Raw genomic sequence first — 27,639 nt, 5'->3', positions numbered from 1 at the left:
ATAAAAATAAACATATAAAATAAAGGTATTGTGTCCAAAATCTAAAGAGATTTCCAAAAAAGTTAGTACCAAGTTAATTTCCAAAAGTAATGATCGAATTTTGCACCAGGATACAAGATCAATACACAAAATCAAATCAATTAAACTTTAATATGCTAGAATTTCTTGGCAAATGAACAAAGTTGAGCCTGTCACTTTCAAGCAAAATAATTCACTGTATTTGTTCCCAGTAATAAAACAAACTTTCAAACAAAAATTAGGATTTTTGAAAAATTTGTACCCACTGTTGTAAGCTTAAAAGTTTCCTAACATTTGGAGCTGGGGTTGTGGCTCAGCGGTAGAGCGCTTGCCTAGCATGCGCGATGTCCTGGGTTTGATCCTCAGCACTACATAAAAATAAATAAATAAAACAAAGGTATTGAGTCCAACTACAATTAAAAAATAAATATCTTAAATTTCCTTGGGCTGGGGATGTGGCTCAAGTGGTAGCGCGCTCGCCTGGCATGCGCGTGAGGGGGTGGGGTGGGGGGGGGCTGGGTTCGATCCCCAATACCACATAAAAACTAAAAAAATAAACATTTTTAAAAATTTCCTAACATTTAATCATTTTTGTGATACATTAGTGATATTAACATATTTTTTTTTTTTTAAGATGAATCTGGTCTAGAAATTGTATGGGTTTAAGCGATCTTCTGGCCTCAGCCTCTCAAGTTGCTGGGACTACAGATGTGTGCCACCGTACCCCATCAAATATTATTTTGGCTGTATTAGAGATCAACCTAGTCAGTGTCTCACGAACGCTAGGCAAGCTCTCTACCACTAAGTTACATCCCCAGTCTTTTTTTCTTCTGCTACTGGGGATATGAACTCAGGGCTTCCCTCATCCTAGGCAAACTAATACAGAGCCACAACCATAGCCCTTTATTTATTGGTACCGCGGATTGAACTCAGGAGCACTTAATCGCTGAGCTATATGCCCAATCCTTTATTTTATTTTGAAACAGGTCGCGCTGAATTGCGTAGGGCCTTGATAAATTGCTGGGCTTGCCTCAAATTTGCGCTCCTCCCGTCTCAGGCTCCCAAGTCGCTGCGATTACTTGCGTCGCCACAGCGCCCAATTCCTTCCTGCGCCTTTTTTCCTCCTAACTTCAAAACTCAATCACCAACTCCCGGTTCTCTCTAATCCTCTAAACGGGTTAAGAGCCTTTTCGGAGTCTTCAGCACTGCTCCAAGGATCTAGGCCGAGCCAACATTACGAGTGCCAAGTTGCTCTTTTCTAGTACGCCTCTGGCCTAGCGCGATTTGACTTGGCATTTAGAGGTGGGCGGAGCCCTGGGAGAGAGTCAATTCCCTTCCCCTTTCCTTCTCCTACCCTTCAAAGTAGCGCACATCATTTCCCCGGAACCCAAGGAACGGTAGCTGCAGTTCCGGTCGGATTTACCAGGCGACGCACGCTGATATGGCTGCGCCAATACTGAGGGGCGTCCGGGAGCTGCTGAAGCATGCGAACTTCGCGCGGGTCCCGAGAAGACATCGACATAAGAAGAAGTGGGTAAGGTCTGGGCGGGGTCTCAGCGGGGAAGCTTTTCAGCTTCTGCATTTCTTAGACGCCTCAGGTGAATTCGATATGCCAGTCCCATTAGAACCCCTGGGCCGCTTTCTCTCCGCCCTTCAGGGAGCCTCAACGCCTCACGTCTGTTACGTCACTCCCCCTGTCTGCCTTTTATTCGTCACAAATCTTGGACTCTTTCCTGTTAACGTAGTAGTGTCCCGACTCCGCCTCTCTAAGTTACGTCATCATCTCCGCCCTCATTCTTTCCGTTATGTCACCATCTTTTCTCTCCTGTGCTTACCTTTCCCTGGGCCCTCATTACCCCCTCCTCTTCCCTTCCTCTCCCCCATCCCTCACCCTTTCCTCCCTTTTTTTTCCTCCCCCCTCCCCCCATGACTTCTAATCCTCCTTTCCTTCTTGAACTTTCAACTGGGTTGACCTCACCCTTCGAAAAACGTACTAACGATTTCCCTCCCCCTCCTGGGTGTCCGTTGCCCTGCGGGAAAAGATTGAGCCCCCTCCTCACCCTCGAGCTGCCTCAGGCGTCCAAAACAGGTTACAGCGACCACCGTAACCAAACTGTGGGTCCTTCCCCAAATGCAGGCAAAAGGTGCAAAAACCCCCCTCCCCCCAAAGACCCTTGCTCTTGCTTCACCGGCATGTCCCCCAGCTTACCTCCTCGGATCTCTTCTCCGCCCCCACCACCTCCCTCCCCACCACCTCCCTCCCCACCCCCACAGGAGAGATGTTCTTTTGAACCCTGTTCTTCCCCACACGTTGGAAGGCCGTACTGCCACGGGCCCAGACACTCTAGTTCATCTCCTACAAACCCATGTTTTGACCGGTTCGGCTTTCCGGAGTCACCCTCTGTCCGTCAGCGGAGCACGGTTTGCAGCTGGATCAATTCCCCAAGAAAGCAGCATCCTTGTCCTCCAAGTCCTTACTTTGAGCAGCAACCTTACCACTGTTGCTGCGGTCAGGTGACCTCTCCTGTCACTCATCAGGCCCCAGGAACCAGCCCGGTGACCTCTCCTCAACTCACTCATGTTTGCTTAGAAACTGGCCCCTTGATTTCACCTCCCTTTATTCAGGGTTCCCAGGGAACTTGTCCCATAATTTCACCTCCTCTTACTCATAGGCCCCCAGGAACTAGCCTCATAATTTCATCTCCCCTTGTTCACCGGCCCATGGAAACTAGACCTATATTTTCTCCAATCATTTCTCATAAGGTTTTGGAAATTGGGACCATGACTTCCCCTCTCCTTTCTCACTGGTCCTCAGGGAGAAGTTATAATGACCCTCCTCTTTCCCCAGCATCTTCCCCAGCTACTGGCAGCCTTTATCAGGGCCACCTTAAGCTTCCAGATTCTTGTGAACCCAAACCACAGCTTGACCAGTCCATTGGGAAAAATTGTGGCTGCCAACTTTCTTCTCAGGCAGGCATGTCTGGCTCTCCTAACTCGCCTGAGGAGGGCTCTTTTCATCTTCCCCCAGAGGCCCACATATCTGCCCCTGGGACCGCTTACTGTGCCATACACCTATCTCCTGAGAGTAAGGGTTCTCCTTGTTCACCTCAGTCTCAGGTTTCCGGGAAGCCTTGCTTTGATCCCCTTCTCTCCTGGGAGACTGACCAGAGCTCTTACCTCTTTGTAACCCCAGGCACTGTGATTTCTGGTCCTCCCTGTCCTCCAGAATTGTCTCTTCCCCAGTGTCCCTATTCTGGCCTGTGCTATTCTTCACACTTGGGCAACCAGTTTATAGCTCCACCCCAGTCAGCCCCCCGCAGAAGCTATAATGAACCTCCTCTCCCTACCCCAGTTTCCCCACAAATGAAGTCCCCCAAATTCTCAGATTTAAGACAGCAGCATATTCTCCACAAATGTCACTCCCTAGTTAACACTCCCCAGCACACTTCTGGCCATCCCAAGCCCTCTGAGGCTGGCACCTCTCCTCTGCCTCCCTCCTGCTTCTCTGGTCCTCGTGTGGAGCCATCTGTCACAACTCCTTTAAATTCTTGCCCAAAAGAACTTCCCCCAGGAACTACCTTACCTGCTATGTGCCCTGGAATCGTCAAAACTATTGTCCCTACTTCCCTTCCCCTTTGCCTGCCTTGTGATCCTGTCATACCCAATAGTTATCCTAAGAGCAATGCTCATCGACCTCCCTTAGTTCCCCCCTGCAATACCCACCTATACTCTGTGGTTCCCACCACCTCCCATCCCTGCCAACTTCCTGGTTCCCTCAATCGCTCTACAGTTCCTCCCTGTGGCACCTATGGCACTCCCAGGGGTCCACCTGTACTCCACTGCAAGCCTGTGGCGCCTCCTTGTTCTACCCATATCTATTCTTTTATCCCTCTGAGAACACCCTTTGACCCCCAGTCTTTACCCATTATTCCCCGAGCTCGGCCCTATCCTGATACTATCCCCTGTGGCCTTCATAACTATTCTGTGGCCTCTCAAGGCCCCTCCAGAATGCCACTCCAGATCCCCTACAGCTGTCCTTTGCCTTCACCCAAGAACTCTATCTGTAGCAATGATCCCAGCTGTAGTTCATCCATTGTTACCAGTGAAAATCATGTTAATGAGAGCAACAACAGGACTGTCTCCAAAAAAAAAAGTAATATCAAGAGTCCAAAGCATAGTGAAAGTGGGAGCCAGAGCTCGAGTCCGTACCATAGCAGAAGTCGGAGCCAGAGTCCACAAGATAACAGAAATCAGAGCCGGGGTCAAAGTAAAGTAGAGGACGAGACTGAGTGTCCCCAGGTTGACAGCAGTCAGGACCAGAGCAAGAGTTCCGACCATGGTCGAAGTCGGAAAAAGAGCAAGAGTCCCCGTAATGGTAAAAGTCAGGGCAGGAGCAAGAGTCCCCAAAACAAGAAGAAAGGTCAAGGTCGAAGCAAGAGTCCCCGCACTAACAAAACCTAAGGGCCAAGTCAGAAGACTGGTAACAAGACAGACTACCAGCGATAACAAGTATTCCATCTGCAGCAACCAGGACCAATTTGTGGACTCCTCATCTGAAGTCTTCATTTGCCTTTTAATCTACCTTTATTTTCTTCAAACCTGACTTATGTCCCTCACTGCTGTCCCCATAGCAGTCATCCTAGAAGTCTCTGTCTTGATTCATATCTCAAGGTTCTGTGAACTCTCCTTATCCTACCCTTCTTAGAGTCTGGGAACTCTCCCCAAATTACCCTCAACACTTTGGTTCAGAGCATTATGATTCCAGACACTGCATAATCTTTGGTAAGTTACTATCATCTCTTCATCAGTTGTGGAAAGTTATTATTATTTTTTTTTTTTTGTATTTTCCGTAGGGCTACTATTGTTGTATTCAGGTAAGCTAGTAGACATAACAGACTTTAGAAAGTAGAAGGGCTGTTTAGAGGAAAAGTGTCTTGATTTTAAACCCAAAGCCTTCCCAGGACCACCATAGTTTATTTCAGAAATAAATACTGTAGTGCCCTTAATCCATGGTTTTGCTTTCCATAATTTCAGGTAACCACAGGCAACCATGGTCTGAAGATCTTAAGTGGAAAATTCCAAAAATAACTTCATAAGTTTTATTTTTTAATTTTTATTATTTTGTGGCACTGGAGCTTGAACCCAGGGGGGTCTTAGGCTGGGGTGAAGCTCAACATTAGAGTACTTGCATAGCATGCTCAATGCCCTGAGTTCAATCCCCACCACTGCAGGTGGAGATGGGGGCCAGTCTGGAGTTAAGAGGAATTTAAGAGAATGGTCATTCAAGAGAGGACTCTTGAACAGAGCCAGTAGAAGTTTGGATCAGTGGTTAAGGACCCTTGGGTTCAATCCCCAGAAACAAAAAGACCGACATATGGTGAGAGCTAGAGATTCCTTTGCTTCCTTTCATAGACCTAAGATAGGAAGGCCAGTTCCTTACCATTTTTCTCTCTTATACTTCTTTGTTAGGTAGAGGCAGATGCAAAGGTGGGAGTGGATACTAACTGGATCAAAGTTTGCCCCTGAGCTCTGAGATACTGGTGGGGTCAGACAGTAGGGAATAGAGGCAAGACTGGGAAGACTGCCCTTTCTCTTTTAGGCAGCAACAGAGCCCAAATTCCCTGCCAGCCAGCTTGCTCTGCAGAATTTTGACATGACCTACAGTGTGCAGTTTGGGGATCTTTGGCCATCGATTCGTGTCAGTCTTCTCTCAGAACAGAAGTATGGTGCACTTGTCAATAATTTTGCTGCTTGGGACCATGTGAGTGCTAAGCTGGAGCAGCTGAGTGCCAGGGACTTTGTGAGTGATGCCATCTCCTGCTGGGAATTGGAGCCTGAGAATGGCCACTCTGCAACCCTGTCCCCAGCCTGCAGTCCAAATCTTCGATGCTTCACTTTTGCCAGAGGAGATGTCAGCCGCTTCCCTTCTGCCAGGTAGGATCTGGAGCCATGACTGGGATTGCCCTACCAGAGGTAGAATGAAGGTTCCCAACTTCTGCCCTCTGTGATACGGATCATAATATTACTAATTTTCTGGTGTGCTAATTGCTATTCATAATGTTATTCCGTTTTGTTCTGTCAACAGCTTGATGAAATAGGTAAATTATTACTCCTCTTTTACATTTGAGGAAACTGAGGTGCAGAGAAGTTAAATTACTTACTTCCTTTAGCTTCTTTGATAAGGTTAGTATGTAGACCCAGGTAACCTGCTCCACTGCCTTCTGTAGGAAACAACCACCTCTTACATGAGCATTCACTGCACCCTGTCCAGTTAAAAAGCTTGTTATTCACAGCTGATTTTGCCCTCACAGCCACCCTTCAAAGTAAGTAGGACAAATAATCTTAGATACCAAAGAGGAAGTGGATTTTCCTAAGAAATGGACTCTGCCTAAGGGCACAAGTTAGTGATAGACCTGGAAAAAGAAAAAAATTTACAGTCTCTTGATCCATTACTCATATAAATGAAGTTGAATGAGAAAAGACTCCAGAATCAAGTGCTGATTGTGTGTTGAGAAAAGGAGAAAAGGAGAGCTCAGTGTTATAGGATGTGGAAATTGATCTTTGAATGATTGATTGATTCATTCAATAAATATTTATTTTCTACCAAATACCAGGCATATAAGTGCCTTGGTTACTAGTACACAAACCATCAGGGAGCTTCCGGTATGGCAAGGAAGACAACTATTAAAAATCTCTTTATGGGCTGGGGATGTGGCTCAAGCGGTAGCGCGCTTTCCTGGCATGCGTGCGGCCCGGGTTCAATCCTCAGCACCACATACAAAGATGTTGTGGATGCCAAAAACTAAAAAAATAAATATTAAAAAAATTCTCTCTCTCTCTCTTTAAAAAAAATGAATATTAAAATCTTTTTTAAAAAAATCTCTTTATGCCAAGTGTGGTGGGACATGCCTATAATCCCAGTGACTTGAGAGGCTGAGGCAGGAGGATTGCAAGTTCAAGATCAACCTCAGCAGTTTAGTGAGGCCCTAAGCAACTTAGTAAGATCCTGTCTCAAAAAATAAAAAATGGGCTGGGCATGTAACTAGTGGTAAAGTGCCTCTAGGTTTAATCCCCAGTATCAAAAACAAATAGTTTGTGCTGGGCACAGTGGCACATGCCTGTGATCCTAGCTACTTGGAAGCCTGAGGCAGAAGGATTTCAAGTTTGAGGCCAGTCTGGTTAACTTAGACTGTTTTTCAAAATAAAACAACTGGTAGAGCACCATTGGGTTAAATTCTTAGTCTTGCCCCACTGCCCTCCAAAATCCCATTAGGTCCTATGATTAGAAGATCTAACCAAATGTTTTCTAAGGAAGTAAAATTTAAGCTAAGACCTGAACATTGGGGTGAGAGGTGAAATAAGAGGCTATAGAAGCAGGCAGGAGGCAGATTATAAAGATTTTAAAGGCCATGTGAAATTCTGGACTTTTTCTCTAAGAGGAAACTCTGAAAGAGTTTAACCTGGGGAATGACATGACCAGATTTGAAATTTTAAAATATTACTCTGGCTGTAGCATTGAAAGATTGAAGGTGGTCAAGGGTAGAAATAGAGATATAAATTAGCAATTGTCCTTGTTACGGCTTGAGAGAAGGCTGAATGCTTGAGAAAAGTGAACAGTGAGACTGGAAAAGTATATCTGGAGGGGTGTGTGGGAGAACCTCTACTGTCTACAGCTTACATTATAAGGAAAAGGGATTTATCTGATAGCTCAGGGTTGCTGGCCAATAGTTGGGATTGCCAGAGCTGAACTGGATTTGATTCTGACTTCACCACTTATTAGACCTGTGACCTTGGATAACTGAGCCTTGGCTTCCTGTATTATTAGATAACACTATAGCTCATTAGGTGCTAGCCACTGTTCTAAATTTTTTTTTTTTCAAAGTTGCCGAGATCCTCCTGCCTTAGCCTCTTGAGTTGCTGGGATTACAGGCATGTGCTACTGTACCCAGTTCTAAGTTCTTAATTTATATTACTTCCTTTAATTCTCATAATAACCCTATCTGACAGGTACTTTATTGTAGATAGGAATAACTAAGGTACAGAGAAGTTGAGTAATTTGCTGAAAGTCACACAACTAATGAGCAACTTGGCCGAGTTTGAAATCCAGACAGTCTGACTTTGGAATCAAGCTTTACCTGTGTTACCGGGTCGTGGTGAGGATTAAATGAAATTATGCATATTAAGCATCTAGCATAGTGTCCTATGATATAGCATTCATAAATGATACCTCACTATTAATGGTATTCTCATCAAAATTATGCCCAGGAACATTTTAGTGATTGTGTAAGGGAGGATAGGTTGAACCAGGAATTGAGATCAGTTCTGAGCTTTGGCTTTAAGCACTATGTGGTCTCTTAAGTTTCATGAGGTCCTTGGCACCCATTCCAGAGGCTTCTATTCATAAAGGATACTTTGGGAGAAGTGAGGTAATAGAGCTATTACAGTGAACAAAGCAGACAAAATCCCTTGCCTTCATGGAGATCACATTCTATCTACCAGGGTGAGATAGAGAAAGGAAATACACACATATAAAGTAAATAAGTACTTTAAAGAAAAAAATGCAGGGCTGGTAGAACACTTGCCTAGCATGTATGAGGCACTGGGGTCAATCCTTAACACTATGTAAAAATAAATAAATAAAATAAAGGTATTAAAAAAGAAAAAGAAAAAGAATGCAGACTAAAGACACAGAAGATGATGGGGGGGGGCTGGGGTCGTGGCTCAGTGGTAGAGCACTTGCATAGCATTTGTAAGGCACTAGGTTCGATTCTCAGCGGCACATAAAAATAAGTAAAGGTCCACCAATAACTAATAAAATATTTTTTAAAAAGATGATGGGAATAAAATACTGTTATTTTAGATAGAATATTAAAGGAATGCCAGTGTCTCTAATGAGGTAACTGTGTGTGTGTGTGTATATAGAAGGATACTGGACATTGAAACCAGGGCCTTCTGTATGCTAGGCAAGCACTCTACCACATCATCATTATGTTTTATTTTGGGACAGGACTTTACTGAGTTGCCAAGGTTGACCTTGAACTTGGAATCATCCTGCCTCAGCCTCTTGAGTATTACCTGGGTCTACCAGTATGCACCACAGTGCCTGGATTGATGAGTATCTTTTGAGGACAGACCTGAAAGAAGTGAGGAAGCACATCAGGGATATTTAAAGGAAAAGTTTTATAGGCAGAAAGCACAATAATTCCAAAAGCCTGAGATGGGCTTGATACAGTGGCGTACGCTTGTAATCCCAGAGGCTGAGGCAGGTGGATCACAAGTTCAAAGCCAGCCTCATCAAAAGCAAGGCACTAAGCAACTCAGTGAGACCCTGTCTCTAAATAAAATACAAAATAGGGCTGGAAGTGTGGCTCAGTGTTCCAATGCCCCTGAGTTCAATCCCTGTTATGTCCAAAACAAACAAGTCTGAGATGGGAGCACGCATGGCTTTTTTAAGGAATACCAGGGTGGCTCTCATGGCTATATTAGAGTGAATTGATCTGTTTTAAAAGAATTGCTTTGGATGTAGATGAATGAGTGAGTATAGGTTTGAAAAATTAGTTTTTTGCTGAATGGAGCTCAATGGCCCCTGAGGGCATGGATTAGGATCAGTAGGTGTCCTAATTTGGAATTTGACAATCAGGTGGTCTCTCTTCCAGGCTTGGCAGTCTGGGTGTCATGGACTACTACCTGATGGATGCTGCCTCCTTGCTGCCTGTCCTGGCTCTTGGTCTACAGCCTGGGGACATTGTTCTTGACTTATGTGCAGCTCCTGGAGGAAAGACACTGGCATTGCTTCAGACTGGCTGTTGCCGTAAGTGAGGGAGCTGGTGTGTTGGGCAGGGAGGGCACCCCACCTTACTTGATTAGGGCACATTGCATTGAATGGTAAGCTTTCTTGTCCCAGTGTCAGAACAGGGACAGTACTAAGTACGTGTAGTTTTTTGTTTGCAATTATTTCCTCCCTTTCTCTGTCAGTGGGTCAGGTAAGATTGCTGAGCCAGGCCTCCTAAGGCAGATTAATGCAATGCTCTGATAAATTGATCACATGACACTTTTACCCCTCTGTATCTATTTATTTTCTCTCTAAGATTAAGCCTCATTTCTTTGGCCAGCATGCTAAAACAATAAGACTGGCCACAGCTCCATTTATAGTTTTATATCTTACTCTTCCGCAGGCTTTTTTTAAAAAATATTTTTAGTTGCAAGTGAACATAATACCTTTTTTAAATTTGTTTATGTGGTGCTAAGGATTGAACCCAGTGCCTCACACATGTGAGGCAAGCGCTCTATCACTGAGCTATAACCCCACCCCTACCCCAGGCTTTATCATCTCTCTAGAATTATCAACCCCACCTTAGCTCAGCACCAGCTCCTCACCCACATATAAATAAATAAAATAAAGGTCCATCAATAACTTAAAAAAAATTAAAAGAAAATAGTTTCATGAAAACTTTTTTTTTCCTTTGTGCCCTGAGAAATAGCCACAAGAGGCTATGATTTTCACATCCAACCTGAATCTTAGCTGGGCTTCTCTTATCAATTCCTGAACTTTTCTGGGTCTGAACCTTTCTGTTCTGGTTTATGTCAGCCCACTTGCACAGTTTTGATTAACCTCCAATTTCATGAGTAATTCAGAGAGGTATCACATTTGGTCTTAGTCTTCTGCAGTTCCAGAAGAGAAAGGATGTTGATATGGGGCTAAAGAGTCCAATGCAGGAGAGCCCAACCTGTGTAGGTTTAGGCCGTGCTAATCTAAATGCTATGGGAATCCATCAGAGAGGAGATAAGTGAAGGTAAGATTACTTAGAAAAAGAACCTAAACTAAGAGGAGGGAAAAGGACAAACCTTGCTGTTCTAACGTATGCTGAATTACCGGCACCTCTTCCAGCTTCTCACCCAAGTGACTGAAGAGAAAGAGGCATCATTTCTCAGCTGACCAGCAGCAATTATGAAGGAAGACCTTCTGGAGTTGGCACACTTGAGCTCCTTATCAAGTGACTTTTTTTTTTTTTTAACTAGGGATTGAACTAAAAGGTACTTTATCACCAAGCTATATCCCTAGCCATTTTTATTTTTAATTTTGATACAGGGTCTTGCTAAGTTGCTTAGGACTTTGCTAAGTTGCTGATGCTGGCCTTAAACTTGTGATCCTCCTGCCTCAGTCTCTTGAGTCCCTGGGATTGCAGGCATGCACTACCACACCTAGCTCAGCTGACTTCCTAATCCCAGGAAGATAAGATCACAGACTTTCAGTGCAGGAAGGGAACAGAGTTGACCTTTTCCAGCTTTCCTATTTTATGGAAGTGGAAACTGAGCTCTGGGGAGATTACATAGAACCACAATTAGAACCCATCTTTCCTTTTTCTCAGTTTATATCTTCCTGAAAAATTCTTCTAGACCAGAGAATCTGATTTTTACTTCTTTGAGTGCCCTCAAAAATTGGAATATTTCTTTTCAGAAACACTAAGCTGTTCATAGTAGTGACCATTCTTGTTAAATAAGATATATACTCTCCATTTTTTTCACTACAGTTCCTACCCTGGCTTGTCACTCCTTGACTTTGAGGCTAGGTATCGACTGTCATTTATCATCAAGCTTGCAGTAATATTTTTCTTATAGTAGAACTGAGATCAAAATGAGTTATTTCCTGAACCCATGTTTGTCAAAGAAAGAGAAAAAAATGAAATGTAGATAGTAAATCTGAATTAAGTAAACTAAGTGGGTTAAAGAAGAAATGTTTGGGGACTGGGGTTGTGGCTCAGTGGTAGAATACTTGTCTAGCATGCATGAGGCACTTGGTTTGATCCTCAGCACCACATAAAAATAAAATAAAGATATTGTATCCATCTAAAACTAGGGAATAAAATATAAAAAAAAAGAAGAAGAAGAAATATTTGGGGGGCTGGGGTTGTGGCTCAGGGGTAGAGTGTTCACCTAGCATGTGCAAGGCCCTGGGTTCGATACACAGCACCACATATAAATAAATAAAATAAAGGCATTGTGTCCAACTACAACTAAAAAATAAATATTTTTTTAAAAAGAAGTTTTTTGGCCAGGTGTGGTGGCGCATACCTGTAATCCCAGCATGTCGGGAGGCTGAGGCAGGAGGATTGTGAATTCAAAACCCGCAATAGTGAGGTGCTAAGCAACTCAGTGAGACCCTGTCCCTAAATAAAATACAAAATAGGACTGGGGATGGCTCAGTGATCAAGTACCCCTGAGTTCAATCTCTGGTACACACACACACACACACACAAATATACACACAAAAAAAATAGAAGAAGAAGAAATTTTTGTGATCTTTTAGTGATAGAAGGTTATACACTAAGTTTTCTATACAGGAAATTCAGGGCTAGTATGAAGGCTATAAAATCCTCAGGGACTTGAGCCCCATTTTTCTTTTTTCAAAATATTTTCCTATTGGCATCATCCTCAGGATTGCCATTATGGTTCAGGTTGGCTATAGAACTCAAGCAAGCTCATTCAAATTTGAGGCAAGAAGAAAGGATTAGATAAGAGAGACTCTTCTCATCTAATGTGTCAGCTTTTAAAACACAACTTCCTAGAAGTCCTACACAGTACTTCTGTCTATAGTACATTAACCAAACAGTCATTTATTCATACTTAGTTGTAAAAGAAGGCAAGAAATATATTATTTGGGGCACAGTGCCTCCTACCAATAAAATTGGGGTTCCACTACAAAGGAATAAGAGGAGGTTTTTTAAATTTTTTTATTTTTGTACTGGGGATTGTACCCGGGGCGCCTACCACTGAGTGACATCCCCAGCCCCCCCTTTTTTTAGTTGTTGATGTACCTTTATTTTTTTATTTATTTATATGTGGTGCTGAGAATCAAACCTAGTGCTCACACATGCTAGACAAGCGCTCTGCCACTGAGCCACAATCCCAGATCCTTTATTTTTTATTTGAGACAGGGTCTTGCTAAGTTGCTTAGGGCCTTGCTAAATTGCTGAGGCTGGTTTTGAACTTGCAATCCTCCTGCCTCAGCCTCACACGCTGCTGGGATTATAGGCATTCACCATCACCTCCTGCTAGAGGAGAATAAATTTTGAATAACCTGTAGCATCTACCAAAGATGGAGAGAGCTATATATGTTTCAAGAATAATAAAATGTGATGGTGTATGCCTGTAGTACCAGCTACTCAGAAGGCTAAGGCAAGAGGATCATTTGAATGCATGAATTTGAGACCAGCTGAGTGAGACCCTCATCCAAAAAAAAAAAAATTAATAATAATAGAATAGTGGGAGAGAGCATGGTTCTTTAGAAATATTTGACCCCTAAGCAATCTGTCCATCCCTCTTTATCTCCAAGGTATGTTTTTCTTGCTCTTGCCTTGCCCTTGCCTTATAATAAACCTGCCTTAAATGCTTTTAAAAAAAAAAAAGTGAGAAAGAAAGAGGAAGGAAGGAGGATTGCTCGATTCTCACTTGGTCTGCTTTATTTATTCACTCATTTACTCAGCCTTTCTGGCCCATGTAGGTGTTTGCCCTTGTGTCCTCTACTCCAGAATGACTAATTTGGTGCTGTATACATAACAGATGTCCTTGTTTCTAGGGTCTACATTGATTGACTGCCTGAGAATTGGTCTGACTGTATATCAGCACCACCATTAGTAGAATGTTCTATTGGGCCATGGCCTCTGAGGTTTCTTTTTTTCTTTTTGGTGGCACTGGGGATTGAACCCATGGTACTTTACCACTGAGCTACGTCACCAGTCCTTTTTACTTTTTATTATTATTTTTTTTGTTTTTTGATTTCAAGGATTGAACTCAGGGGCACTTAACCACTGAGCCACATCCCTAGTCCTTTTTTTTGTGGTGCTAGGCATTGAACCCAGGGTCTTATGATTCTGAGGCAAGTACTCTACCAACTGAGCTATATCCCCAGCTCCCCTAGCCCTTTTTATATTTTATTTTGCTAAGTTGCTGAGGGCCTTGCTAAATTGCTGAGGTTGGCCTTGAGCTGGTGAGTCTCTTGCCTCAGTCTTTTGAGTTGCTGGAATTACAGGCATGAGCCACTGCATCCAACTGAAGTTTATTTTCACAGGCAACCTCGCTGCCAATGATCTCTCTACTGCCCGAACGAGCAGACTACAGAAGGTCCTTCATAGCTATGTGCCTCAAGATATCAGGGAAGGAAACCGAGTTCGAGTCACTTCATGGGATGGCAGGAAGTGGGGAGAACTGGAGGGGGACACCTATGACCGGGTGAGTAATTCCTGATTTAGGATATCTATTGAGCTAAATCTGACCTCAGACCCTGAAGGGATAGGCTCTAACCCCTCTATTTAAGCATGTAGGGCTATCTCTAGACTTGGTCAATTTCCCATGGGTATTTGGACGAAAAAAATCATCTACACTAATGTGTTCAGCTTAAATGATAAGCTTCTATCTTCATTAGAGTTGGCATCAAAAATAATTTGAACCTAATCAAATAGGGAAAAAAGTTATTAGACTTATTTCTCAAGTCACTTGGTTACTCAGAAACCTCATGAAGGTAAGTATGCATAAGTTTATTATATTTATTTCTTAATTGTAATACAGCACATGGTGTAAAATTCAGAAACCACAAGAGGGTATCCAGTAAAAAGTAAGTTTCCTTCATACTCTTGTACTCAGCCATCTACTTCCCTAAAGATAACCATTATTTGTATTTTTTTTCTACAACCTTTAAAATATATTGTTTGTAGCATGAAGGCATGTGCCTATAATCCCAGCTACTTGGGAGGCTGATTGCAAATTCAAGGCCAGTTTGGTAAACTTAAAAATAGAAAAAGGGCTGGGAAGCCAGGTACAGTGGCACATACCTATAATCCCAGTGACTCAGGAGGCTGAGGCAGGAGGATTGTGAGTTCCAAACCAGCTTCAGCAACTTACTGAGGCCCTGAGCAACTCTGTAAGACCCTGTCTCTAAATAAAATACAAAAAAGGGCTGGGACTGTGGCTCAGTGGTTAAGCATCCCTAGGTTCAATCTCCAATACAAAAAAAAAAAAGATTATTCAGTAGTTGAGTGCTAAATCAATTTCCTGTATCTATCCATCTCTCTCTCTCTCTCTCTGTCTGTCTCTCTCTCTCTCTCTCTCACACACACACACACACACACAGTGTGTATTTTTAAAAAAATAGGATGTGGTGCTAAGGATCAATAGTACTGATTACTCATTATTCTGACCTTTATTTTTTTGTATGTAATATTATATCTTGGGGTTCAATCCTATTTAATTTAGTTTTTATTTGTTTTGTGGCGGTGGAGATCAAACCTGGGGTCTTATGCATTCTAGGCAAGAGCTCTACCATTAAGCTACATCTCTGGCCCATTTTTTATTTATATTTTTTAAGTAAATTACTCTTTGGAGGTTAAAACAATTTCATTCATACTGGTAATGAATGACTACCGTTTTCCTACAACCTGCCAACATTGGTGCTCTCAAATTTTGTTTTTTGCCATACAGATAGTATCTAATTTACATTCTCCTAAAAATGAAAGTATTTTTATATTTTTAAGTTATTCTTTTTCTTTCAATTGGTATACTCTAAAATATTTATTTAAAATATATACTTCTAGGACTGGGGATATAGCTTAGTTGGTAGAGTGCCTGCCTTGAATACACAAGGCCCTGGGTTCAATCCCCAACACCCCCCCACACACACACACACACAAATATATATATATTTTTTTTTTTTTCTTTTTTTAAGATTAAAAATATATAACTATTGTCTCTGTGTTGTCATCTGATAAATCTGTCTAGTTTTTTTCTATCCAGTCTCAACCATTCTTAAGAAATTGAAAGAAAGACCAAAGCGCTTATAGAATCTTGGGTAGGTTTGAGAGACATGCTTCCTGCCTGTTAGGAATCCCTTATTCAGTATTTTTGGCCTGGAGGCAGAAGAACAGTAGAAGAGCTCTGTTTCAGCCTAACCAGTTTCTGTATTATAGGGTCATCACTTACTGATCTTGAGCAAACTGATCTCCCTGAGCTTCAGCCTAACTTCATTTTCCCCGACAGTGTTGAGGATGGAACCCAGGGCCTTGCACACGTGCTCTACTGCTGAGCTACATTCTCAGCCTTTATCTCTTCATTTGTGAAAGTGGGTAATCATACCACATAGGAGTATTATAAAGATTCAGTGAGAATATCTAGGGAAAGCATTTAGTACAATCAGTACCTGGTCATGAAGATTAGGCAGGTAGTAGATCTCATCAGTATTCAGCGTATGCTTGCATAGTTTCAAGAGTTTACTCAGGTTCTGTTTTTGAATACCTTTAATGTTAGAAGTTCTTCCTTTTATGGAATTAAAATCTGTAGAAGGCAAGGATTTTGGATCTAGACTTCTTAGTTTGGAATCCTGACTCTATCACTTACCAATCTGAGGATTTTGTGTGTGTGTGTGTGTGTGTGTGTGTGTTTATTAACCCTTCATTTAAGCTTTAGCTTCTTCATCTGTAAAATGAGGTGAATAGTAGTACCTGTCCCATTGGTGGAGATTAAATAAGAATGCATTTGAGCTGAGCATGAGTGCATGCCCATGATCCCAGCTACTAGTGAGGCTAAGGCAGGAGAATTCATTGAGCCCAAGAGTTTCAAATAAGCCTGGGTAATTTAGTTAGATCTCATCTCAAAATTTAATAAATTTTTTAAAAAGGAGCCAGACACACACCTGTAATCCTAGTGACTTGGAGGCTGAGGGAGGAGAATCACAACTGAGGCCAGTCCAGACAACTTAGCAAGACCCTGTCTCAAAAATAAAAACTAAAAATGTCTAGGGATTCAGCTCAGTGGTAGGGCACCCCTGGGTTAAAAAAGCATTTAGTACAGAACCTGAAATATTGAAAACATTCTATATTATTATCATCACATTCTTTTTTTATTAGTTCTTTTTAATTATATATGACAATAGAATCCATTTTGATATAATTTTAAAAATTGTTTTGAGTTGTGGGTGGACAGAATTCCTTTATTTGTTTATTTTTATGTGGTGCTAAGGATTGAACCCAGTGCCTCACACATGCTGTGTAAGCACTTTGCCACTGAGCTAAAGCCCCAGCTCCCATTTTGATATAATTATGAAAGCATGAAATATATCTTGTTCTAATTCAGACAGATGCCAGTTCCTCTCCTTCTCCTTCCTTCTCTCCACCCCCTGCTCCATTCCTTTTATTCCTTTTATTGGGAGAAACATTTACCTATAGTTATTTTTTTTTAATTATTTATTTATTATTTGTTCTCCTTAATTGTACATGACAGCAGAATGCATTTCAATTCATCGCACACAAATGGAGTGCAACTGGTGGTTCTGGGGATTGATCCCAGCGCCTTGTGCATGTGAGGCCAGCACTCTACTGACTGAGCTATCTCCCCAGCCCCATATAGTTATTTTTTTAAATTAATTTCTTGTGGATGTACCTGATGTGAGATTCACTGTGGTGTATTCATATGTACGTAGGAAAGTTATGTTAGATTCATTCCACTGAATTTCCTTTTCTCATCCCCTCTTCCTTCATTCTGTCTTGTCTACTCTATTGAACTTCTTTCTCTCCCCATCTCTTATTGTTGGTTAGCTTCCACATATGAAAGAAAATATTGAACCTTTGGTTTTTTGGAATTGGATTATTTCACTTAGCAATGATAGTCTCCAGATCCATCTGTTTACTGGCAAATGTCATAAAGTCATTCTTCTTTATGACAATGGAGTAATACTCCATTGTATATATGTACCACATTTTCTTTATCCATTCATCTGTTGAAAGGCACCTAGATTGGCTCTATAGCTTAACTATTGTGAATTGAGCAAGTGTAAACATTGATGTGGCTACATTACTGAAGAATGCTGATTTTAAATTGTTTGAATAAAGGATTTATACATGACCAGTATAACTCCACATCATGTACAACCACAGGGCCTCTTATTTTTCCTTATTTTCATGAGGAGTGGGATAACTGGGTCAAATGGTGGTTTCATTCCTAGTTTTTTGAGGAATCTCCATATTGCTTTCCATAGTGGTTGCATCAATTTTCAATTGTACTAACAATGTATGAGTGTACTCTTTTCCCCACATCTTTGCCAACATTTTCTGTTGTTTGTGTTCTTGATAATTGTCATTCTGACTGGAGTGAAATGAAATTTCAGTGTAATCTTAATTTGCATTTATCTAATTGCTAGAGATGTTTTTTCATGTATTTGTTGACCATTTGTATTTCTTCTTTTGTGAAGTGTCTATTTAAGTTCTTGTTTAGTAACCCATTTATTGAGTGGGTTATTTGTTTTTTTGGTGTTAAGTTTTTTTAAGTTCTTTGTATATCTTGGATATTAACATTCTGTTTGAGGTCCAGGTGGCAAAGATTTACTCCCATTCTGTATGCTGTCTCTTCATGCTCTTGATTGTTTTCTTTGCTGTGAAGAAGCTTTTTAATTTGATGCCATCTCATTTATTGATTTTTAAATTTTATATCTTGCACTTTAGGATTCTTGTTAAGGAAGTCTTCCTTAACAGATATGTTGAAGTGTTGGTCCTATATTTTCTTCAAGGAGGTTCAGGGATTCTGGTCTAATTCCTAGATCTTTGATCCACTTTGTGTTGAGTTTTGTGCAGGGTGAGAGATAGGGATTAGGTTTCATTCTACTACATATGGTTTTCCAGTGTCCCCAACACCATTTGTTAAAGAGGCTATCTTTTCTCCAATGTATGTTTTTAATACCCTTGTCAAGTAAGAGATAACTGTATGTATGTGGGTTTGTCTCTGTGTCTTCTACTCTGTTTCGATGATCTCCATTATCTGTTTTGGTGACAATACCATGCCATTTTTGTTACTATAGCTGTGTGATATAATATAAAGTCTAGTATTGTGATGCCTCCTGCTTTGCTTTTCTTTCTTGCTAAGGATTCCTTTGGTTATTCTGGGCCTCTTATTTTTCCAAATGAATTTCATAACTGCTTTTTCTACTTTTTTAAAATTCTTTTTAGATATACATGACAGTAGAGTATATTTTGACATATACATACATGGAGTATAACTTCCCATTCTTGTGGTTGTACATGATGTGGAGTTATACTGGTCATGTATTTATATGAACATAGGAAAGTCATGTCCGATTTATTCTACTGTCTTTCCTATTCCCATACCCTCTCCCTTCCCTTCATTCCTCTTTGTCTAATCCAATGAACTTCTGTTCTTTCCCCTCCCTGGCTTCTTGTGAGTTAGAATCTGTGTATCAGAGAGAACATTCAGCCTTTGGTTTTGTGATTCTTTTTCTATTTCTATGAAGAATGTGATTGGAATCTGATGGGAATTGCATTGACTCTTTGTAGGCTTTTGGTAGTATGGCAAATTTGACAATATTAGTTCTGCCTATCCAAGAATATAGGAGGTCTTTCTATCAGCTAAGGTCCTCTTCAATTTCTTTCTTTAATGTTCTGTAGTTTTCGTTATAGAGGTTCTTCATCTCTTTTGTTAAGACTGATTCCCAAGTTTTTTTTTTTTAAAGGCTATTGTGAATGAGATAGTTTTCCTAATTTCTTTTTCAGCAGATTGAACATTGGAATATAGGAATAGGATTTATGGGTGTTGATTTTGTAGCTTGCTACTTTGCTGAATTCATTTATGATTTCTAGAAGTTCTCTGGTGGAGGTTTTTTGTTTGTTTGTTTTTTGAGGGGGTCTTCTAAATATAGGATCATGTTGTCAGCCTGAAAGATAGTTTGAACTCTCTTTTCCTATTCATATTCCTTTAATTTCCTTCCCTTGTCTAATTGCTGTGGCCAGGGTTTTGAGGACTATATTGAATAGAAGTGGTAAAAGTGGGCATCCTGTCTTGTTCCTGTTTGTAGAGGGAATGCTTTCAGTTTTTCTCCATTCAGAATGATATTGGCCTTGTGTTTATCATATACAGCCTTTACAATGTTGAGTTATGTTTCTTCTATCCCTTGTTTTTCTACTGTTTTGAACACGATGCTATATTTTGTCAAATGCTTTTTCTGTATCTATTGAGATAATCACGTGATTCTTGTCTTTAAGTCTGTTTATGTGGCAAATTACCTCTATTGATTTCCATCTGGTGAGCCAACCTTGTATCCCTGGGATGAAATCTACTTGATCATGGTGCATTCTTTTAAATGTGTTTTTGTATGCGATTTGCCAGTATTTTATTAAGAATATTCACATCTATGTTCATCAAGGATATTGGTCTGAAGTTTTCTTTCCTTAATGTGTCTTTGTCTGGTAATGGTATCAGGGTGATAATGGCTTCATAGAATGAGTTTGGAAGAGTTCCTTCATTTTCTATTTCATGGAATAATTTGAAGAAGATTGGTATTAGTTCTTCAAAAGTCTGGCAGAACTGGACTGAGAATCCATCTCAGGGCTTTTCTTTGTTGGTAGTTTTTTATTTTAATATTATTTTAGTTGTAGGTGGACACAATATCTTTACTTATTTATTTTTATGTGGTGCTGAGAATCGAACCCAGTTCCTCACACATGCAAAGCAAGTGCTCTACCACTGAGCTACAACCCCAGCCCATTTAGTAGGTTTTTTATTTCTTCTTCTTTTTTTAAATTTTAATATTTATTTTTTAGTTTTCGGTGGACACAACATCTTTGTATGTGATTCTGAGGATCGAACCCGGGCCGCACGCATGCCAGGCGAGCGCGCTACCGCTTGAGCCACATCCCCAGCCCCTGATGTCTTCTTTAATTGCATTACTTGAAGTTGATCTTTTTAATTTTTCTATATCCTCCTGGTTCAATTTGGGTAGGTCATATGTCTCTAGGAATTTGTCAGTATCTTCAAGATTTTTTAGCTTATTGTATAAATTTTCAAAATAGTTTCTGATAATCCTCTGAATTTCATTAGTGTCTGTGATGATATTTCCTTTTTCATCACAGATTTTTATAACTGAGTTTTTTCCTTCTTTTTGTAGTTAGCTTGGCTAAAGTTTATCAGTTTCGTTTATTCTTTTAAAAACCCAATTTTTGGTTTTATTGATCTTTTGAATTGTTTCCCTTTTAAAAAAAATATTTTTTAGTTGTCAATGTATTGTTTGTTTGTTTGTTTATTTATATGTGGTGCTGAGGATTGAACCCAGGGCCTCACATGTGCCAGGCAAATGCTCTACCACTGAGCCATGACTCCAACCCTTGAATTGTTTCTTTAATCTCAATTTCATTGATTTCATTTCTGATTTTTAATTATTTCCTGTCTTCTACTGATTTTGGTGTTGGTTTGTTCTTCTTTTTCTAGGGCCTCAAGATGTAATGTTAGATTATTTGTTTGGTGTCTTTCTGTTTAATTGTTTGAGCTCAATGCTATGAACTTTCCTCTTAGAATTGCCTTCATAGTATCCCAGCTTGATATGTTGTATTACTATTCTCATCTACCTCTAAGTATTTTTCTATTTCTTTCCTGATTTCTTCTGTTATCCATTCATCATTCAAAAGTGTTTTGTTTAGTCTCTAGGTGTTAGAGTGGTTCTTTTTTTTATTATTTTAATTTTTTTTTTAGTTGTTGACAGACATTTATTTTATTCATTTATTTATATGCAGTGCTGAGAATCGAACCCAGTGCCTCACATATGCAAGGCAAGTGCTCTACCACTGAGCTACAACCTCAGCCCCATAGAGTGGTTCTATTCTTTATCTTCAATATCTAATTTTATTCTATTATGATATAGAATGCAGGGTATTTTCTCTATTTTTTTTGTATTTGTTAAGATTTTGTTTGTGGCCTAAAATATGGTCTGTTTTAGAAAATGTTCCATGTGCTGCTAAGAAGAAGTGTATTCAGTCATTGATAGATGAAATATTCTATATATGTCTGTTAAGTCTAAATGATATTTTTTAGTTCTGTAGCATCTTTACTTAATTTTTGTTTGGTATCATCACAATCTTTTTTGTGTATGTGTGTGTGTGTACCAGGGATTGAACTCAAGAACACTCAACCACTGAGCCACATCCCCAGCCCTATTTTGTATTTTATTTAGAGACAGGGTCTCACTGAGTTGCTTAGCACCTCAACATTGCTGATGCTGGCCTTAAACTTGTGATTCTCCTGTTTCAGTCCCCCAAGCCATTGGGATTACAGGCATGTACCACCATGCCCAGCCTATCACAATCTTTATCATTATTTTATTGCCATTTATTGATTCTAGCTATGCCTTTTGAAACAATATAGAATGAACGTCCTCCCATTTCACTTAATAGTGCTTTTAGACATTTGAAAACAGCATTGATGTCTTAAAGATCTCTTCATTGATTTATTTATTGAAGAAATAGTTGTGTGCAATCTTCTATTTGGTAGGGATGTGTTAAGCACTTTAGATGCAAAGAAAGCTCAGGGTTCCACACATTCTGGTATCTCCATCTTTTCCCCACCTGCACTTGTCCATCAACTAGAGAGAGGACAGGACCTCAGAACTTTCAGTGTTCATGACAAGACACCCACCCTTACCCTCCCCTCAGAACTTGCATACATCTCTCCCTCCTTCTACCTCCCGCTTCTTTCCTGTGTTAAATTTCAAATAAAGTGTTTAGCTGGGCACAGTGTTGCACACTTGGGGTCTCAGTGACTTGGGAGGCTGAGTCAGGAGGATCTTAAGCTCTAAGCCAGCCTTAACTATTAACTACTTATGAGTCCCTATCAGAATTTTTTTTTTTTAAGAAAGGGGGACTAGAGATGTATTTCAGTGGTAAAGTGCCCCTGGGTTCAATCCCCAGTACAAGGAAAAAAATTTTTTTAAATAGACTTCTATCTCCCCATAAAAGAAATTATGTATTTGCAAGACACATATTTGGGGCTTAGATTCAACTGGAGCATCATCCTGACATTTGGCTAATAATGATGTACATTGGGCAGGACCAACAGAGATGCCTTAGCCATATTACTAAGTTTCTTAAAGGCCTCGCTATTGCTAAAAAGGCTGGCCTTTAACTTGAGATCCTTCTGCCTTAGTCCCCCTAGATGTTTGCCCTTTCTAAATATTTCCTCAGTGCAAGGTACAACTTGCTTTTCTTTCTCCTTTTGACTAAATGAGGTCAACATTTTTCGCAGTTGACACTACTGAAGCAATTTCAGTAATATATTAGAACCAAAATATTCAGATATGTTATCACTGATTTATAGTCCTTTTGAAATCACACAACTCAGCTGTTTCTATGCACCAGGGCTTGGGAATCCAACATCCTTAGGTGTACACTGCAGCCATTTTCACCCCAGAGTATGGCTACCTCCTCAGGACACTGAGAAGAAGTAGAGAAAGAATCTGTAGACCTTATTTCTTTTATGGGTTATGGAAATTCCCACAGCTTTCTTTTTATATGCATTTCAGTTGCCCATTTGTTCATCTCTTTATATTTACTACTGTTGAATCAATTCCTTTTATTTGTATATCTTCTATACTGCATAGACTTAGGTTTCGTATTGGGACACAATCTATAAACTTCATTCTTTTAATTGCTGACTTAATCAATTAATGTCACTGATAATATTTGGTCTCAGCTCTCTTTATTTTGTACTAGGGACTGAACCCAGGGGCACTTAACCACTGAGCCACATCTCCAACCCTTTTTTTTTAAATATAATTTTTTAAATTTGTTTTAATTAGTTATATATGACAGTAGAATGCACTTTGATACATCATATAAAATGGAGTATAATTTCTCATTCTTCTGATTTTACATGATGTAGAATTCCACTGATTGTATAGTTATATATGTACATAGAGTAATAATGTCTGATTCATTCTACTATCCTTTCTACCACCATATCCCCTCCCCTCCATTTACTCCCCTCTACCTAATCTAAAGTAACTCTGTTCTTTACTAACCCCGCCCCCTCCATTTTAATTAGCATTTGCACATCATAGAAAACATTCGGCTTTTGGTTTTTTGGGATTGGCTTATTTTCTGTAGCATGATATTCTCCAGCTCTATCCATTTACCTGCAAATGCCATAATTTCATTCTCTTTTAAGGCTGAGTCATATTTCATTATACACACACACACACACACACACACACAGGCACCCCACATATATATGGAACCAATAATACCTAGGTTGGTTCCATAGTTTAGCTATTGTGAATTGAGCGCTACAAACATTCATGTGGCTGCATCACTATAATATGCTTCCCAGACCTTTTTTATTTTTTGAGACAGGGTCTCGCTAAGTTGCTTAGGTCCTTATAAGTTGCTGAGGCTGGCTTTGAACTCACAACACTCCTGCCTTAGCCTCTAGAGCTGCTGTGATTACAGGTATGCACCACCACACCCTGCTACTCTTTATTTTATTTACTGTGTTTCTTTCACTAAGTTGTCTCTGTTCTTTGCTCTTTGTTTTTTCTTTTAATTTCTTTTTTTATTTAGAAAGGTTTATTTTTGTTTATTTAGCAGTGCTGGGGATTGAGTCCTGGTACCTTGTGTATGCTACTACTGAGATACATTCCCAGCCCAGATTTATATTTTAATTTTACATTGGATAATTCTAATATTAAAAGCATTTGAGATTCAATCCTTAGCACCACATAGAAATAAATAAAATAAAGGTACTCTGTCCATCTACAACCAAAAAAGTGTTTAAAAAAAGCATTTGGGATTTAATTCTATTGGTTTTTGTTTCTGCCGACTTACTCTAAGAGGCTTATTTCCTTTTGTTTTTGTGGTTATTTTTGTTACATGTCATCCATTTTCTTTTCTTTTTCTTATTTTGGCACCAGGGATTGAACCCAGGGGTTCTTAACCAAGGAGTCACATCTCCAGCCCTTTTTATTTTTCAAAAAATTTTTAAAAATATTTTTTAGTTGTAGGCAGACACAATACCTTTATTTATTTATTTTTATGTGGTATGAGGATCAAACTCAGTGCCTCACACATGCCAGGCAAGTGCTCTACCACTGAGCCACAATCCCAGCTCTATTTTTTTAAATTTTGAGATAAGGTCTTGCTAAGTTGCTCAGGGCCTTGCTAAGTTTTTGAGGCTGAATTTGAACTTTTGATCCTCCTGCCTCCTAAGCTGCTGGGATTACAGGTGTATACACCATGCCTGGCTGGCTATAGGGTTTTGAAAAGATTTTATTGATTTTTTTAAGATTTTACTAATATATTGGTTGCACAGATTAATGGAATTTAGTGTGCTATTTCAGTATGCATACAGTATGCATTGATCAAATCTAACCTCTCTTTATCCATCATCCTTTGCCAACACTATGCCCTTCTTTCCAATCTCTAGTTATCACTATACTACATTTAGCTCAACTTTTTTGTGGTATTGGGGATTGAACCTACGGCCTTTGGTATGCTAGGCAAGCACTATATCCCTAAACTACATCCCCAACCCCTTTATTTTTTTTATGTGCTGGAAATTGAACCCAGGGCCTTATGCATGCAAGGCAAACACTGTACCAACTGAGTTATGTCCCCAGCCCCCCAACCTTTTTTATTTTTTATTTTGAGGCATGGTCTGCCTCACTAAGTTGCTGAAGCTGGCCTTGAACTCAAGATACTCTTGCCTCAGCCTCTTTGCTATTATTGTTTTGGGTACGAAGGATTGACCCCGGGGACATTTTACCACTGAGCCACATCCCCAGCCCCTTTTTATTTTGAGGCAGGTTTTTTTTTTTTTTTTTTTGAGAGAGAGAGAGAGAGAATTTTTTAATATTTATTTTTAGTTTTCGGTGAACACAGCATCTTTGTTTGTATGTGGTGCTGAGGATCGAACCCGGGCCGTATGCATGCCAGGCAAGTGCGCTACCGATTGAGCCACATCCCCAGCCCTTGAGGCAGGTTCTTGATAAATTGCTTAGGGCCTTGCTATGTTGCTGAAGCTGGCCTTGAACTTGTTGATCCTCCTGCCTCAGCCTCCTTAGTCACTGGGATTACAGATGTGCACTACATACGTGGCATCCCAATTATTATTTCACAAATGTCTACCAGGTTAAAATGAGAAGTATTGGTTAGGTACTCAGATGGATGGATGAGCAGAGGGAACATTCCATGAAACCTTTTAGGCCAGGAGCCTAAAACAACTCTGGTCCCAAGTAGGAACAAACACCCTGTAAGGAGATTCTATACTTCACCTTTAACATGTTTGGCAGGTGCTGGTGGATGTACCCTGTACCACAGACCGCCACTCCCTTCATGAAGAAGAGAACAACATTTTCCAACGGTCAAGGAAGAAGGAGCGACAGATGTTGCCTATGCTGCAGGTGCAGCTTCTTGCGTGAGTGAAAAATTTATAAAAACTCAGAGGAGGGCTGGGTTGTGGCTCAGAGGTAGAGTGCTCACCTACCATGCTTGAGGAACTGGGTTTGATCCTTAGCACCACATAAAAATAAAATAAAGATATTGTATCCACCTATAACTAAAAAATAAATTAAAAAAAAAAAAAACTCAGAGGAGTCTGCTCACTTGGGAGATTGGGGTTCTGGAAGCTGTTTCCAAGATTATCACCCATAGAAAGGTCTTATGTCTGGAGATCTGCTGGGAGGAGTCAGACATCATGCGATGGTCCTTTTCTGGAACATTAAAACCTTCTCTATCTGGTAAGGACATACATGCCAGGGTGGGTTGCAGATTTATTCATGTTGTTTTACCCTCAGTATCAGTGACTTGCATCTGTTTGAAAAATAGTTACTGCAGGGCATGATGGATCACTTCTGTAGACCTATCTACTTGGGAATAAAGTAGAGTGATACAGGAGAATCATTAGGAATTTGAGGCCAGCCTGGCCTCTAGCCTGGGCAGCACTGTGAGACTCCATCTCTTTATTTTTATTTGTTTTTTATTTATTTAGTGGCACTGAAGATTGAAACTGGTGATGCTCTACCACTGAGATAAATCACCAGCCCTTTAAAAAGATAAATCTTTTTTAAAATTTTGAGACAGGGTCTCACTGAGTTGCTGAGACTGGGCTCAGACTTGTGATCCTTCTGCCCCAGCCTCTGAGTAGCTGGAACTATAGGCATGTGCCACTACTCCCAGCTGAGCCCATGTCTCTTTAAGATAAAGAAAAATAACTATTAAGGTCAGTGCTCTATAGGGTTGACTCAATCTATAGCCAATATCAGGATTCAGTCCACAACCAGAGTCAGGATTCAAGGGATCATTTAAAGAGCCTTCTTAGAAGAGATCCTATGGAGTAAGGCTGTATTGCTCTATGCCTTAAGAATGACTTTTCAGCTGGGGTCATAGCTCAGTGGTAGAGCATTTGCCTCAGACGTGTGAGGCCCTGGGTTCAATCCTCAGCACCACATATAAATAAAAAAAAGATATTGTGTTCATCTATAACTAAAAAAATATTTTTAAAAAAATGAGTTTTCAGGCCAGGTATGGTGGTGCACATCTATAATCCCAGCAACTCGAGAGGCTGAGGCAGGAGGATTGCAAGTTTGAGGCCAACCTCAACAACTAAGCAGGGCCATAGCAATTTAGCAAGACCCTATCTCAAAATAAAAAGGGCTGAGGATGTGACTCAATACCCCTGGGTTAAATCCCTGGTACAAAAAAAAAAAAAAAAAAAGACTTTGCTGGCAAACACTTTCTAGTCCCTTTTTACCCTGGTTTCTTTTCTTCTCATTTGAATAAATCCTACTCCTTAACACCCCCCCCCAAC

The 27,639-nt window shown here is 40.3% G+C and overlaps 1 protein-coding gene across 2 annotated transcripts in view; it reads left to right on the top strand.

Annotated features, from left to right (window-relative positions):
* The first annotated feature begins 1,185 nt into the window (after positions 1-1,185).
* The window catches only part of Faah (fatty acid amide hydrolase), an 82,132-nt gene continuing 55,678 nt past the window's right edge, over positions 1,186-27,639 (top strand). The window contains exons 1-5 of one of the 2 annotated variants that reach the window (XR_007352037.1): positions 1,186-1,552; positions 5,618-5,952; positions 9,675-9,829; positions 14,087-14,247; positions 26,123-26,247. The gene's annotated coding sequence lies outside the window, so the exon portion shown is untranslated. The remainder of the gene's footprint in view (positions 1,553-5,617; positions 5,953-9,674; positions 9,830-14,086; positions 14,248-26,122; positions 26,248-27,639) is intronic. The other variant, XR_007352038.1, reaches the window with a different exon arrangement.

This window comes from Marmota marmota, unplaced genomic scaffold (assembly GCF_001458135.2).
Source record: "Marmota marmota marmota unplaced genomic scaffold, marMar, whole genome shotgun sequence".
In the NCBI taxonomy this organism is placed as follows: Eukaryota; Metazoa; Chordata; class Mammalia; order Rodentia; family Sciuridae; genus Marmota; species Marmota marmota.
This window is presented reverse-complemented; position numbering and strand designations above follow the sequence as displayed.